This window comes from Papaver somniferum, chromosome 8, assembly GCF_003573695.1.
Source record: "Papaver somniferum cultivar HN1 chromosome 8, ASM357369v1, whole genome shotgun sequence".
NCBI lineage: Eukaryota > Viridiplantae > Streptophyta > Magnoliopsida > Ranunculales > Papaveraceae > Papaver > Papaver somniferum.
The window spans coordinates 169,570,171-169,579,799 of NC_039365.1; the positions used below are offsets into that span (position 1 = coordinate 169,570,171).

Sequence of the window (9,629 nt, forward strand, 5' to 3'; positions counted from 1 at the left end):
TGATCAAGCATCGACCACGGGTTTGGATGCAAATATGTTTGGCTTCAATGATGAATTATTGAATACTAGTCAAACATCTCCGTGAAAATGAATTCATGAATACTAGTCAAACAAATGAAAAACACTAAATTGTTTTCTTTTTTTTTTTATTGAAATTGTATGGTATTTTATTATAAATACTAAATTCCCCACTACCTTCATCCGATATTACTCATCTCAGTGATGAAAAAAAATTTTTTTTACTAAATCCGCGGTTAATCCGCAACCGGACCGTACAATTCACTGATCCGCAGAGGTCAAATCCGCGGGTGATCGGGCCGGTCACGGTTCAATTTTTTAAATCCACAACTTTGACGGTTTGGTTGTGGGTGATCCCTAATCCGCAACCGTCCGTCCGTTGCACACCGCTGGCTCCAACTAGGTTTGGGCAGGCCAAAACTGTATGACCGTATCAAGCCCAAATCCAAATCAATTTACAACGCCTAAACCTAAACATATCTGCTGTTTCCTAAACGAAGACAACTTCTGACTTTCCAAAAATTCTTCCTGTCCAAGTTTAGGATTCGCATAGAGTATATATATATATATATATCATGTAAGGTATTGAATCCGGCAATTCTCCTCACTTTCGATTCTTTCTCTGTCTGCTTTTTTTCCTCTGCTCTTTCTTAGGTTTCTTTCTTTCCATTTTCTTTTTTTTTTCCGATTGATCAAAAATGATAACCTTGATGAGTTCTGACGGATGGTCTTTTGAGGTTGACGAAGCTATTGCTCTTCAATCTCAAACCATTAAGCGTATGAGTGAAGACAATTATGCTGATAACTGGATTCCTTTACCCAATGTAATCAGCAACATTTTGTCTAAAGTTCTTGAATATTGCGAGAAACATGTTGCAGATATTCCTCAAGGGGATGACGGTAAAGTTGAGGACCCAGAGCTTCAGAACTGGGATGCGGAATTTCTTAAAGTCGATCAAGATACACTACTTGATCTTATTTTGGCAGCAAATTATCTGAATATTAAGCACTTGTTAAATTTGACTTGCCAGACAGTTGCAGATAGGAAGAGAAGTAATCAATGGAAATTTCATAATAAGAAGCGTGTTTCTACAGCAAGCACTTCCACTTCGGAGTTGATGAAGCAATGTAAGCAACTTCTGAATCTTTTGAGGAGGCATAAATATGGATATGTTTTCAATACTCCTGTGGACACTGTGCGGTTGAGAATTCCAGATTATTTTGAGTATATCAAGCATCCAATGGATTTGGGGACGGTTAAGAGTAAGATTGCTAACGGTGAGTATTCGAGTCCGTTGGGATTTCGTGATGATGTGAGGCTCACATTCTCTAACGCTATGACGTATAACCTACCTGGAAATGAGGTCCATACCATGGCTTGTGAACTTAGAAATTTTTTTGAAGTGAGGTGGAAAGCTATAGAGAAGCAACTTCCTGCGAATGGGTCAGTACCAGTACCTTTGCACCTGAATGCTGCTAGAGACACAGTAGCCGCCAAGTCTATTATTCCACCATCAAAAAAGAGGCAAATCTCATCTCCAGGTCATGGGAGGACAATGACTAACATTGAAAAACGTAAATTGCATGATGATTTGATCGAATCTATAAATGACCTCCCGTCATATGTGATTGAATTCCTAAGAAATCAAAGTACTAGCCAAATTGCTGATGATGCTGATGAAGAGCTCGAGATTGATCTTGAAAATATGACTGATGATACATTACTCACACTAAGGAAGCTTGTGGATGACTGTATGCAAAGAAAAGCCATTAATCCTTGCAGTACAGAGGTAATTAATTCCGCTTTACTTAAAAGCCTGAATTCCTGTAAAAATCCCTATCCGAAATCCTAACATATTTTCTGTGCAGAATATGAATGTGCCGAGGAATGGGGTTTCATCTACGCAACCAAGCAACGGTTAGTTTTTATTTATTTTCAAGCCTTTACAGGATTTTTTTTTTTTTGTGTGTGTGTTGTCTAATCAATTTCGGTAAACAGGTTACGATCACATGGATGAGGATGTTGATATTTTTGGGGACTGATCAGTGATCCTTCTGCATCAATCTATCCTCCAGTGGAGCAAGCACATAAATAAAACAAGATATTTAAGTGGGCTTTACGATTTAAAACTGTTTTTTTGCTCTATGATCAGTTAGCTTGTTTTTAAAATGGGAATATGACAGAATGAGAAAACTATTTGATAAATACTTTTGCAAGGAATTTATATTGTTTAGGAGTACATCTTGAATCTGCATTTATGCAGAACGGTTATAGGCTTACATGGTGGATTATAGAGCTTTGATCCATCTATCATGCCCTGCAGTCATTAAAAAAATTGTACCCCTGAGCAGCCCTTGATCAACATTGATGCTCCTGAGCAATCTCATCTTATTATTGTTCCTACTCCGACTTCTAAAGGATACACGCAGCAAAAATAAACATTAATAGTAAAATCTACAAACTGTAAGAAGATGTGTAAAGTAACCCACGACATCCTGGAGATAGGAAGTAACACATGTCATGCCATCAACCAAATCAGCAAAAGCAAGTTCCGGCTAGGATTACTAAAGCATTAAAATGGGAGTTCAAATGTGTTCCCACTCCTCTAACGAGTGTATATTTCACGTATTCTTCTGATTGGTGAATTATTTAACTGATGACCCCATAATCCTCCATGTTTAGAATCATAATCCTCGTTATATAACTCCCTATATTAAATCAAGGATAGAAATTGAAATGTGAAATATACACTCGCTAAGGAGTGAGCACAAATAGTAAATCAAGAGACAAAGTGACATAACTAAAAGTATTACGTGTAGTGAGTGGGTGGTTGACCACCGGTCCAGTGAATTATCTGCCGACTATGTCTAATCTCGTAAAGAGATAAAGACAATTTGAGAAGACTTATGTTGAATGATATACATCTATCTACGTATTCTATCTTTTTTTTCTTTTTTGAAGGAAAACAGATTAAAATTATATTAATCCTCACTGAAAGTGAGACGTTGCATAATACAATTTGATGGTTTATCATGATACCAGCATCTATTAATAGAGTTTGAGATTGCGTATTGAACTAAGTCATGCGCAATAGAATTAGCATCTCTAGGAATAGCTACAAATTTAATATCCTTGATGCGATGACGAATCGAAAAAACCGTTGAGCGAATACTCCAAGGGATCTCATTCGTATTTCCTGTCACAGCTTTTGGAATATCAGAAGCATCACCTTCCACAATAACTCGAGAAAGTTGAAGTCTATTAGCCAATTGTATGTTGGAGAAATTACTAATAATGTAACTAAGAAGAAGATACTTAGCTCAAAATAATGTTGCTGATGTTGCTGCACAGAAAATGTAGAGGCACGTAAACTACGTTGTCCTAAAGGCAATATCGCCTGCCACTCCTCTGAGATGTTACAGCAGTTGGCGAGTCACCTCCAGGATACAACTACAGTTAGTACCCCTCAATGTAGCATACAATGAGGGTACCCTTAGAGCTTGGCAGAACTTAAAAACAGTAGAAGAGATGTTTACAGAAAAACAGAGGAAGAGTAGAAGAGATGTTTCTCTGTGGTGTGTGTTTTCTGAGCTTACAACTACTCTCTTAGATAGTGCATGGAGCAGTGTGTTTCTGCCAAGCCAAATACGTACAGACAAGGGAGCCAGGACAAAACACGTACAGACAAAGAAGCCAAGACAAGCACGTTCAGACAAAGAAGTCAGGACAAAACACGTGCAGACAAAGAAGAGATTCTTCTACTTGTGTGGAAAACACGTACCAAAAATTTCAGCAAAAAGATAGGATCTAATGAACCCACACCCACACCCACACCCACACCCGGACCCGGACCCGAGCCCGAGCCCGGCCCGTCCCGACCGACCGACCGGACGGACGGCGGTGTGCGTGCTTATGTGCGAAGCACCGCGCGTACGGGAAAGGCAACCTTGCCCTATTCTAGGCCTTCCCTCAAAGCACAAAAGTCTAATGACCCAAGGGCCATGCCCTTATAGCCAATTCTATGGTATTTAAGTCTAAAATTCTTTAGATTTTAGTCAATGTGGGACTATTGTTTTATCTATTCAAATGAAAAAACAATTAATGGGCAATAGGTCTAGGGATCAAAACATAGTCCATGTAAAAAATTGGTATTTTTTAAAGCGTTTTTTCTAACAATCCCCCACATGAAAGATAAAACATATCGACGAAATACGAGAAAACATAATACATCAATATTAGGCTAAGGTGTCCCAGAGATTGAACCTTAACTTAGTGAGAGGTTACCGGAACTGCTTGTTGTTACGGTGAACACAATGTCTTGAACCGTCAACAGTGAGTGCAATTCAGAAATAACAACCACACTTTGATGTCTCAAAGAAAAAGAAAGCTTCCAAGCTCTTGCCGTTGTGCCCGTTTTGGCCGTGGGCTAAATCCCGGACTTAATGAATGTCTCTAGAGAAAAAGCTCAAATTCTCATAGGAAGCGGCCCCACTTCCAACATCCACATAGGTGAGTCCATTAAGAGTGTCCTGCCACACTCCGCTTTAAGCAAAGCCATGGAACTCATTAAGATCTTGACAGATCATCCTAAAACATGCAGGCAACACTATCATACGGTTACACCATAGGGAGGCACAAAGATAGTGTTTTCTCTCGACATCACCAAAAATTAGTTATCTCATTGAACCTTGATCTTGGAGCTCCATTCACAAGGTTGAGTGTCCTTCATGGCGATTTATTCTATGAGCTTGAGTCTCATCCCCTTCGATGTGGATCTAACTACCTCTCTAGATAACCCTTTCGACAAAGGATCTGCAATATTCTCTTTAGACCTTACAAAGTATATAGAGATGATGCCAGTAGAGAGTAGTTGTTTCACTGTCTTGTGTCTTCTTCGAAGATGTATCGACTTTCCGTTGTATACACTATTCTTTGCGCATCCAATAGCAGCTTGACTGTCACAGTGGATTGCGATCGAAGACACAGGCTTGGGCCAGAGTGGAATTCCACCCAGGAAACCTCGTATCCATTCAGCTTCCTCTCCAGCTTTCTCCAAGGCTATAAACTCAGACTCCATGGTGGATCGGGCTATACATGTCTGTTTGGTAGACTTCCATGACACAGACGCACCACCAAGTGTGAAGATGTACCCACTAGTGGATTTGCACTCATCTGAGTCTGATATCCAGTTAGCATCACAATACCCTTCTAGCACAGCAGGATACTTCCCAAAACTTAAGCAATAGTTTGAAGTTCCTCTCAGGTACCGTAGAACTCTGTAGAGAGCATTCCAGTGATCCTGCCCAGGGTTGCAAGTGTACCTGCTTAATCTACTCACAGTATAGGCAATATCAGGTCTTGTACAGTTCATTAAATACATAAGACTGCCAATAACACGAGAATACTCAAGTTGATAAATACCCTCACCCTTGTTCTTTTTCAATTTGCAATTGGGATCATAAGGAGTAGTTGCAGGTTTAGCATTTTCATGATTAAATCTCTTAAGCACAGTTTCAACATAATGAGATTGACTAAGACTATATCCATCAGACATCTTTCTGATTTTCATCCCTAAGATTACATCAGCAGGGCCTAAGTCTTTCATGTCAAAGTTTTCGTTAAGCATGCTTTTAGTGGTATTAATACTATCAAGGTTACTACCTAATATGAGCATATCATCAACATATAGGCACACAATAACATGAGAATCATCCACAGATTTAATGTAAACACATTTATCAGATTCATTAACCTTGAAGCCATTAGATATCATTACATGATTAAATTTTTCATGCCACTGTTTAGGTGCTTGTTTTAAACCATACAAAGATTTTTTCAGTTTGCATACTTTATCTTCAAAACCTTTCACAACAAAACCTTCAGGTTGGTCCATATAAATTTCTTCATTCAATTCACCATATAAAAAGCAGTTTTAACATCCATCTGATGTATATGCAAATCATAAATAGAAGCAATAGCAATCAGCATCCGGATAGAAGTGATTCTAGTGACCGGTGAATAGGTATCAAAGAAATCTAATCCTTCCTGTTGTCTGTACCCCTTAGCTACCAACCTAGCTTTGTTTTTTCTATAGTTCCATCTGTTCTAAGTTTCCTTTTGAAGACCCACTTGCAACCTATGGTTTTACTACCAGGAGGTAAGTCTACAAGCTCCCAAGTTTCATTTTGTTGAATGGAATCCCACTCATTATTTGAAGCTTCTTCCCAGAAGGGAGCTTCCGGAGAAGTCATAGCTTCCTTATAGGTTTGGGGTTCAGACTCTACCGTAAGAGTCACAAAATCTGGACCGAAACCTTTCTCGGTTCTGACCCTCTTACTTCTTCTAGGTTCGGTTTCAGCATCTAGAGACGGGGGTTGACTAGTCGAAGGAACATCTGAGAGATCATCGCGGACCCTTTTATGAGGTCCAGACCCTAAAGGGAAAATGTGTTCGAAAAACACTGCATCTCTGGATTCCATTATGGTGTTCTCACCAATTACCATGAACCTATAAGCACTAGTGTGCTCAGGATATCCTAGGAAAACACAATCTACAGTTTTAGGTCCTAGTTTGGTTTTCTTGGAACGAGGAGTGGCCACCTTGGCCAAACACCCCCACACTTTAAAGTATGCATAGGACGGTTGTCTTCCTTTCCATAACTCATATGGAGTTTTGTCGGATTTCTTAAATGGAACTCGGTTCAAGATATAGCAAGCAGAGAGAATTGCTTCCCCCCACAGGTTCGAAGGTAGCCCTGAACTAGCTAACATAGCGTTCACCATATCTATGAGTGTTCGGTTTTTCCTTTCAGCTACTCCATTCGACTCAGGTGAAGAAGGTGCAGTAGTTTCATGAATGATGCCATTAAGTTTGCAGAATTCTCCTATAGGTATCACATACTCACCGCCTCGGTCCGACCTAAGAGTTTTAATAGTAACACCTCTTTGGTTTTCTACTTCAAGTTTATATAATTTGAAAGCGTCTAAGGCTTCATCTTTACTTCTAAGAAGATAAACCTGACAGTATCTTGAGTGATCATCTATAAAAGTGATGTACCATTTTTTACCTCCTCTAGTTGGTGTTGATTTCAAATCTCCCAAATCTGAGTGGATTAGTTCTAGGGGAGTTGTACTACGTTCAACCTTTTTGTTAAAGGGTTTTCTAGCATATTTAGATTCAACACAAATTTCACATTTATGACCTCTGTCAAAGTTTATTTTAGGAATGCAGCCTAATTTAGCAAGTCTTTCAATAGATTTGAAATTAACATGTCCTAGTCTATCATGCCAAACATGTGAGGAGTCACAAACATAAGCAGAAGAAGATGCATTATCATTCAAGTTCAAAGAAAGTACACTAAGCTTAATCATGTTATCAGTGACATATCCTTTTCCTACGAAGTCACCACCTTTAGAGATTACAACTTTGTTAGACTCAGCTACAAATTTAAAACCTTTCCCAAGTAAGATGGTTTCTGAGATAAGATTCTTGCATATGTCCGGGACGTGATACACGTCATTCAATGCGAGAGTTTTTCCTGAAGTGAGCTTCAATTCAACCTTGCCTTTTCCTACCACTTTAGAGGTAGAAGAGTTTCCCATAAACAATTTCTCATCGTCTCCTACTTTGTTATAGAGGAGAAAGCATTTCTGAACTTACAGACATGCCTAGTGGCTCCAGAATCAAGCCACCAGTCTCTCACATTGGTCACATTAGAGACAAGGTTGACTTCAGACACCATGCCAGTAAAATATCCAGAATCATCTACTACGTTTGCCTTATTTTTCTGTTTAGGATCATTTTTGGTCTTTTTAGGTGCCCTACAGTCCTTGGCCATATGACCAGTTTTCCCACAGTTATAGCAGTCGCCTTTGATGGTGTTTTTGGAGACACCACCCTTTGGCTTAAGATGGTTACCTTTGGAGTTACGTTGTTTGTTACGTTTACCATTTTTGCTGGATTCTCCGTGCTTTTTCTTTGACGCAGTTATCGTCCAGGACATGAGCTTTGTTTGACATGTCTTTGCTCAGCATCAGGCTCTTGTCCTTGCAGCACAGAAGTTCCTCCACCTGGATCTTTTTCCCCAGCTCCACCATGGTGATTTCACGATTCTTGTGTCGCAGCCTCCTCTTGTACTCGTTCCATGAGGGTGGTAGCTTTTCAATCACTGCAGATACTTGTAGAGATTCATCAATATGCATGCCTTCAGCAAGAATTTCGTTGATGAGTAGCTGGAGTTCGACGAATTGTTCTACAACAGGCTTTTCATCAGTCATCTTATATTCCAGGAACCTAGCCACCAAGAACTTCTTGCTTCCAGCGCCTCAGCAAGATATTTTTCTTCTAGGGCTTCCCATAAATCAAAAGCAGTAAAATTCTCTTTTGCATTATAAAAGTCGTACAAGGAGTCATCCAGACAGTTAAGAATATGGTTTTTGCACATGTAATTTTCCTAGTCCACCTATCCAGTCTATCTTCATAACCACGGTCATGAAGCCTTCTTGAGGGTCTTTCTAAGGCAACTTCATCTAGCCTTTGGTCTTTTAAGAAGAATACATTTTGGACTGCCATCGTTTAAAGTCTTTGCCACTAAACTTTGGGGGTTTGTCTACAGTACTCTTTCCATGTTGTTACAAAATATAGTAAAGAGGATATTGCCTTTAGATTGTTGGAGAAATTACTAATAATGTAACTGAGAAGAAGATACTTAGCTCAAAATAATGTTGCTGATGTTGCTGCACAGAAAATGTAGAGGCACGTAAACTACGCTGTCCTAAAGGCAATATCGCCTGCCACTCCTCTGAGATGCTACAGCAGTTGGCGAGTCACCTCCAGGATACAACTACAGTTAGTACCCCTCAATGTAGCATACAATGAGGGTACCCTTAGAGCTTGGCAGAACTTAAAACAGTAGAAGAGATGTTTACAGAAAAACAGAGGAAGTAGAAGAGATGTTTCTGTGGTGTGTTTTCTGAGCTTACAACTACTCTCTTATATAGTGTTTGTGTAGTTACAAACAAGAAAGAAAACCCATGCGTATGACAGTCAAAGAAAACCCATGCGTATGACAGAAATACTGGTAATGTTGGGTTAAAGATAGTGCATGGAGCAGTGTGTTGCTGCCAAGCCAAATACGTACAGACAAGGGAGCCATGACAAAACACGTACAGACAAAGAAGCCAAGACAAGCACGTTCAGACAAAGAAGTCAGGACAAAACACGTGCAGGCAAAGAAGAGATTCTTCTACTTGTGTGGAAAACACGTACCAAAAATTTCAGCAAAAAGATGAACCCACACCCGGCCCGACGGAGGCGTGCGTGCTTCTGTGCAAAGCACCGCGCGTACGGGAAAGGCAACCTTGCCCTAGTCTAGGCCTTCCCTCAAAGCACAAAAGTCAAATGACCCAAGGGCCATGCGCTTATAGCCAATTCTATGGTATTTAAGTCTAAAACTCTTTAGATTTTAGTCAATGTGGGACTATTGTTTTATCTATTCAAATGAAAAAACAATTAATGGGCAATAGGTCTAGGGATCAAAACATAGTCCATGTAAAAAATTGGTATTTTTTAAAGCGTTTTTTCTAACATTGTATACCAAAGCCATATGCTT

General features: G+C 39.6%; 1 pseudogene; it reads left to right on the forward strand.

Moving 5' to 3' along the window:
- Positions 1 to 713: 713 nt before the first annotated feature.
- LOC113306436 lies at positions 714 to 2,114 on the forward strand (annotated as a pseudogene).
- Positions 2,115 to 9,629: the final 7,515 nt, after the last annotated feature.